This window comes from Podarcis gaigeae (genome assembly GCF_964106915.1).
Source record: "Podarcis gaigeae genome assembly, chromosome: 8".
NCBI lineage: Eukaryota > Metazoa > Chordata > Lepidosauria > Squamata > Lacertidae > Podarcis > Podarcis gaigeae.
In genome coordinates, this window is record NC_139684.1 from 85485027 (window position 1) to 85492563 (window position 7537).

A 7537-nucleotide genomic window follows, 5' to 3' on the forward strand; every position below is an offset into this window, starting at 1 on the left:
GCAACCTGAAGTTCTGAAGCGGCTGTAACCTGAGGTATGACTGTATTATTATAAAAAGTCACGTACTGTATCTAGCCCGTTTGCAGCAGTCATCCATCCAAGTACTCACAAACAGGGTTTTAAAAGCTCGACCTGGTATAGTGCTCTTGAATATGGAGGGTCCATTTCACTTCCATAGCTGGCAGCTGCTTAAACAAATTTGTCTGATCGGTTTTCAGAGCCACTGCAGCTGATGGGTCATAAATATGCCTCATGGAGTGTGCTCCTTAAACTGGCAACGCATTTTCCAGCTGATATGACTGGCACTCCTATGAAAGCCCTTGCTGATCTCTGGAACATCTCATTGGCTAGGGTCGTGGAGCCAGTTGGGCTTTCTGATATACTAGAGCTTCCGGTGAGGAAACAAGCTGGGAGACAGCTCAGACGCGAGTGGAGGGAAGCTCCGGTGTAATGGAATTGCACAGTGTTGAGGGCTCATCGTCGAGCCTACCTAGTGGCAGCGAAGGCAGCAAAGAAGGAAAAGAGTGTGTCCTCAATGTGCTGTCCGTCAGAGCTTTTCCAGGTAGTGTGGGGTCTCTTACGGTCTGGCCCAAAGGTAGAACCAAGAGTAGTTCACTGTGACTCGTTTGCAAAGCGTTTTGAGGACAAATCCTCAACGTTTTTCAAGAGGGAGTGGTTCTTGCCTGCTTGAAGGAGGCTTGAACAAACCCTCCCTGGATTGGAAAATCAAATTTGACAGTCTTCCCTTCTTGGGCAAGGTGGCAGTGGACCAGATCCAGGCACTCTTGGAGGAAACTGATTTTCTAGATGCATTTCAATCAGGGGTACAGGCCCGGTTTGGGAAACTGCTTTGGTATGATGATCTCTGTCGGGAGAAAGAGAGGTGGAATGTGTTGCTGTTAATTCTCCTTGACCTCTCAGCAGGCTTTCATTGCCATCAGCCATGGTCTCCTTCTGGAGTGGCTGTCTGAGTTGGGGGTGGCAGCGCTTTGCAGTGGTTCTGGTCCTATTTGGATGGTTGTTTCGCGAGGGTGATGCTTTGGCCCCATGGGTCCTTCACTGTGGGGCTCTTCATGGTTCAGTTTTATCCCCTATGCTGTTTAACATCTACATGAAACCACTGAGTGGGGTTATCTAGAGGTTTGGAGTCCATTGTCGGTAATAAGCTGATGACACACAGCTCCAGTTTTCCTTTACACCTGCAGGTTTGGCAGTGGATGTGCTGGACCGTTGTCTTGCCTTGATAATGGCCTGGATGGGAGCCAAAAAACTGAAGCTCAATCCAGATAAGGCTGAGGCTCTGTTGGTGGGAAGTTCCATAGACCGGATGGCTGGGAGGTTGCCTGCTCTTTATGGGGTTCCACTTCCTTTGAAGAACCAAGTAGCTTGGGGGGCACTTCTGAATTTTTCGCTGTCTCTTGAGTCTGAAGTGGTCTCAGTGGTGCAGAGTACCATCCATCAGCTTCGGCTGGTGGCCCAATTGTGCCCTTATCCGGACAGGGATAGTTTGCCTTCTGACATCTACGCTCTGGTAACCTCTAGGTTAGATTACTGCAGCACGTTATACGTAGGGCTGCCTCTGAAGACGGTCCAGAAACTAGGCTGCTATGAAGTTTTTTGTGGTTTTTTTTTTGAAAAGACACTTTTTTAAAAAAAGGATCTGGTGCACATGGTTGCATTGTTTTGTGATATATGGTTGCATGACAGCCATATTTTTATAGAGGGGATGAAGAGAGCAGAATGATTAGGAGAAGTCAACATTTTTCTCTAGAGCTTACAGAACTTTTTGCCCCATCAATTATTTTGAATAAAAGGTAAAGGTACCCCTGACCATTAGGTCCAGTCATGGACGACTCTGGGATTGCCCACTCATCTCGCTTTACTGGCCGAGGGAGCTGGCATTTGTCCACAGACAGTTTTTCTGGGTCATGTGGCCAGGATGACTAAGCCTCTTCTAGCGAAACCAGAGCAGCACATGGAAGTGCTGTTTACCTTCCTGCCGCAGTGGTACCTATTTATCTACTTGCACGTTGACATGCTTTCGAACTGCTAGGTCGCCAGGAGCAGGGACCGAGCAACGGGAGCTCACCCCGTCGCGGGGATTCAAACCGCCGACCTTCTGATTGGCAAGCCCTAGGCTCTGTGGTTTAGACCACAGTGCCACCTGCGTCCCTTATTATTTCGAATAGTGGAACACAACTCTGGCTCGTGCAGAATTAGGATTAGAGAGATCGTCCAGAAGCCCATGTCCTCTGCACTTCAACTCTGCCCGGTTCCTAGTCCTGTGTGTTTGCTCTCCCCATCATTGCTGCTGCCTCCAAGGCAGCTTGGTTTTCTCCCAGTTGTGGAATAAAAACGGCACTGCAAGGAACGATGGCAGTTTGACACCTGTCATGGCTGCAAGAGTGAATTGCGACCCAAATGAATGTTTGCAAGGATGATTGGCAGCTAGAATTAGCAGTAGCCCTCTGATTCATAGTCTATTTCTGACATGGCCCTCGGTGCTGAATAAGAGTCATTCCTCTCTCTCCCCCCCCCCCAATAAAACATACACCTTGTCACACGTATGGACCCACAAATGTCTCCTAGGCTTTGAGCAGCGTCCCAGGACCCGCCGGTACAATCATGCAACCTCAACATGTGCTTTTTAGTTTAGAAAGACAAGCAACAAGTAACTGTCTGCTGTTTAAGAGGAGTGTGGAATGTTGAACAGAAATCCCAGTTAAAGCAGATGAATCTCCTTCCTGCCATCACCACCAAAATTATTCCTTTGCCTCCACCAGCGGCGTTACGGGTGCAAATTCAAGAGGTGTAGTTTTCCCCCCTTGACCGATGAAATGCAGTAGATCTACCTGGTGAATTTTTGGTACATGCACTGCTATAACCTGCCTGGTACGCGCAACACACATCTCCAGTCAATGCACAGGTTTGAATAAAATATTAACAGACACCTTAAAAGATGAAAAGTAGGCTGACACATTCTGCCTGCCATCAACGGCTTGTTAGGGAGAGAGATAAAATAGTCTTACCGCACCTCTAGGAGATGTAATAAATTATTTTCACTGGTATCCTGCCCTTCCTCAAGACGCACCTTTCACAACAACTCTGTGAGGGAGCTCTGTACCATCACCCAAATACTAGATCTTGCAAGCTGATCTGACTCCTGGTGAGTTTCACAGCAGAGCTAAGATTTGAACCAGGATCAGATGCCTACAGCTTTCATCATTCTCTTGTGCTTAACCTGGAGGAGGGAACTTACACCCAAGCTTTTCTAAACCAGCCATCTCAACATCTAGATTCTAAACACGGAGCAAGAAATAAGCAGGATCGATCAAAAGAGGGGGAAGGAATCCTCTCCCTATTGTGCCCATTGTGCAGATGGGGAAACTGAGCAAGGCAAGCAGCAGAACATCATGGGGCTGGGCATTGGCGGGCTCTCCTGCTCTGCCAATAAGACCACCACCCCAACAATAATAACACTAACACACACACACAACTGCACAGAGCCCCTCAGAAGGCTAGAGGCCATGGGAATGAGTCCTCCAGCCACCTTCTCTGACTCTCTCAGATTCAGGGATCTCCTAGCTGCAGCCTTTCTCCACCTGTGGGTCCCCAGATGTTGTTGAACTACAACTCCCATCACCCATCGCTAGCAAGGCCAGAGCTCAGGGATGATGGGAGTTGTAGTCCAACAACATCTGGGGACCCACAGGCTGAGAACTGCTGTAAGTGAAAGCCACTCAGTCAGCCAACCCAGATCTTGCATCCGGCAACCGAAACCATGACACCACCAGACACAATAGTTACAAGCGCTATGATAAGAACAAGTTTGCGACCAGTTCCTTTCAGCCCCCCAACTCCCCCAGCACTTGGTCTACCCTACAAGACAACTCACGAGATTGGCAAAATGGGTGCGGGGCTGGAATTGGCATGCCAGGGACATGAGCCAAGCCAAGAGGTGTGCATTTATTATTATTATTATTATCATCATCATCATCATTATATATCATCCTCTCCATCTCAAACAAATATCTCCTAGGGAGACAGTCCTTGCCAGAGGTTAAGGGGAGATATGATAGCCATGTTCAAATATATAAAAGGATGTCACATAGAGGAGGGAGAAAGGTTGTTTTCTGCTGCTCCAGAGAAGCGGACACGGAGCAATGGATCCAAACTACAAGAAAGAAGATTCCACCTAAACATTAGGAAGAACTTCCTGACAGTAAGAGCTGTCCGACAGTGGAATTTGCTGCCAAGGAGTGTGGTGGAGTCTCCTTCTTTGGAGGTCTTTAAGCAGAGGCTTGACAACCATATGTCAGGAGTGCTCTGATGGTGTTTCCTGCTTGGCAGGGGGTTGGACTCGATGGCCCTTGTGGTCTCTTCCAACTCTATGATTCTATGATTCTATGATTCTACATCCCAGGGTGATGGACTTTTCTTCCAACAAGTTGCCTCCAAGTTGGGGGTGGGAGAAGGTGGGAAATAGAGCAGGCAAAAAAAAAAAAAAAATGTCACATCTGAAGATGCACAGCATCAAATCCGTACCCACTTTGAGGCACCTACACGTCTCACTTTCATCATTTGGAAAGTCCCTTCCCCCCCCCTTAATGTGGGGAGGGAGTTGAGGAGGGAAAGTCCCCCTGATTTTGGGATCCGGGCAGATGTGTATTTGATGTGAATTGTTTTCTGGGGAGGGGGGAATCTCCTCTCGTCTCCCAGGTTTGGAATCTGAAACATATAAACATCTGATGGTTTTTAGGGTGTGTTGAGACACTTATCGCTCAATATGGTTGCTGAACCAGAGAGGAAAGGGTTTGCTCCCCTCGTAACTGCAGGGCTTCAAGTCCCACTAACTACTTTTGGTCAGGCGAAAATTCAGTTTGTTTATGTGCAGGATCCAGCCTCCTCTCCCAACCCGGCGCTGGTTCCTCTTAGTCCAGGATGTGGCCATTGTGGAGCCCAAATCACTCAGACTGAACTAGACTGAACCGGGGAGTGGGGACGCACACGCGCCTATTCCACTCTGTCAGAGTATATTGGACGGCAACCAGAAATAATTATTATTTATCATATTATTATTTTTTTAATTAAAAAAAAAGTTTGGGAGTGGAGGAGTGGGTAACGCATGCATGTCTCTGCAAAAGCGAGGTGGTGGCAGCGACGAATTATCTTCTGAGATCCTTCAAAACTGAAGGTGGTGTCTATAGCAACTGTCCTAGCTAGAAAGATATGTGAGATGGGGGACGTAAAAAAGGATGGAGGGGGAAAGTGTGGGATGGATGTTTTTTTTAAAAAAAAAAATCATAATATTATTGAGAATTCAATTACAGAAAGAAATCTTGGTACAATATTTTTAATTGTTTTTTTTTTAAGGCGGGTCGGGATCTTGACACCATGGTACCAGATTTTTATTTTTTTAAAGTGAGTAGGAGCTGGGTTTTCATTTCTTTTCATATATATTTTTCATAGCGGGTGGAGGAATTAATCACACCTCGACGCCGTATTTTAGCTAAGCAAGGCTAAAACGGCACACGTTTCCAGGGCGAGGCAAAGAGGTCTCTCTCTCTCCATCTCTCTTTACCCCAATGGTGTCAACACAACCGGATCTACAACTGGTAGGTAGTGGGGAATGCCCTCAGGAGGCCGGAGCCTCGCGGCCCCCACCCGCCCCCGAGGGTGCTATCATGTGGCGATCGCTGACCGGCACCAGGTTGTGGCTCAATTTTGCAAGTGTCTGGCGCGCAGTGCCCGAAGAGGAGGGAACGCGAAGGGACCCGAGAGTCAGCGGCGATGAAGAATGACAGAGAGAGTAAGAAGTAAACGGGAGCAGAGAGGGAGGGAGGGAGAGAAGGCTCAAGACAGCCCGTGGTCCCGATCCTGATCGACAGCGGATCACCCAGCGACCCAGAAGCTCCCCAACACACACTACTCCCCCGCCATCGGATCAATCCAAGCAGGAAAAGGGGATTTGGGTAGGTGGGTGGCGGGGAGGAAATGAAGGAACAGGAATCCCTCTCTCTGTTACCCCGACACGCGCACACGCGCGCACACGATCCTCTGCCCCGCGAGCGGAAAAGGACCCCCCACGTCGCCCCAGCACCTACCTTCCTCTGCGCCTCCTCTCAGAGAGACCCCACAGCTGTGGCTGAGCCAAACCGGTCAGTTCCTCGCCATGGTCTTTCTCTCTCTCTCTCTCTCTGCCCGCCCCCCTCCTCCCCACGTTGTTCTTCAGCAGGGCTGGGCGCCGTGTGCGAGGGCTGGGAGCCGTGCCTAACACGAGGGGGTGGCGGTGGAAGCCCGAGAGCCCCCAGATCCTGGTCGCTGCCCCCACCAGCCAGAGAGTGTTCCTTCCTCGGAGCCAGAGACAAGAGAGAGATGGAGAGCGAGCCCGCCTCTGGTGAAAGGAGGAGGAGAGAAGGGGAGGGGCAGCGCTGGTGCGGGGTGGGGTGGGGGGAGGTTGTGGGAAGAGAGAAATGAGCCCTCAGGACCCACAGAAAGAAGCTATGGGGCGGGAGGGGGTGCAAGGAAACCCCCGCCGCCAGCGGGAAAGGGAAGCGATGCAACTCTGCCCAAGCTGGGTGGTGGTTAGCAGAGCCCACGTTGCCAGGGAGTGTGGCCGAGGCGTGAGAGCTGCGTGGAAGAACGCCAAGTCTGCTGCTTCGCCATGCCCGGATCGGGTCCAGGTTTCTGCTCAAGGCAGCCCCAGCCACCCACCCACCCAACCACTCGAGCAGCCGGACAGCTCCCGTCGCCCCCCGCAAATCAGTACCACGGTGAGTCTGGACAGGGAATAGCCATTTCAGCACCAGAAAACGCTGGACAGCTCCCACAGACCGGACAGCGCATCCAATGTATTTGGGGAAGGGGGCGCGACTGGCATTTTAACAGTGCAAAATTTGGTATCTTCGCATTATTGCTTCTAAAGTTGTGTTTAGGAAGGAAGGAACGCCGAGAGTCGCACACACTTCAAAATAAAAATAAAAAGATGGTTTGACCGTTGTGGGCAGCTGGATATGAGGCTGAAAACCTTTGGTTTAAGCCCCAGCTCAGGCCCATGAACTAGCCAGCCTTGGGCAGCTATCTGCACAGGCGCGAATGCACACACTTCTTATTCAGCCTCTGTTCTTCTATCTGTAGAATGGGAATAAGGTTCATTGGCCAAGGCTTTTGCAAAGGCAAGAAAGAGCCTTGGGCAACAGAATCATCAGACAGAATTTGTTGGTCCCTGGAGAAAAGGAAAAGTAAGGACTGAGGATTACTGTTACTAGCTCATTGTTTGTAAACGCGCAGTACCTTTCTTACGAACTAGCTGCAATGTGTGACTTAAAGCCTTGCAAAGGCAGTGCCTCTGTTTTATTTTTGCAGTTTATGTTAATGCACAGGTGTTTTTTTTCATTGACTCGAGACGTCTTGTACCGAAAATCTGAAATCAATAAAAATTATTCAAAAATGGGGAGAACATGCAACTGAAGAAAATAATAATAATAATAATAATAATAATAATAATAATAATAATAATATAATTTATTATTTATAC

General features: G+C 49.1%; 1 protein-coding gene across 1 annotated transcript in view; it reads right to left on the reverse strand.

Moving 5' to 3' along the window:
* The window catches only part of SLC8A2 (solute carrier family 8 member A2), a 137594-nt gene extending 131165 nt beyond the window's left edge, over positions 1–6429 (reverse strand). Inside the window, exon 1 of the mRNA XM_083753694.1 lies at positions 6105–6429. The gene's annotated coding sequence lies outside the window, so the exon portion shown is untranslated. The remainder of the gene's footprint in view (positions 1–6104) is intronic.
* Positions 6430–7537: the final 1108 nt, after the last annotated feature.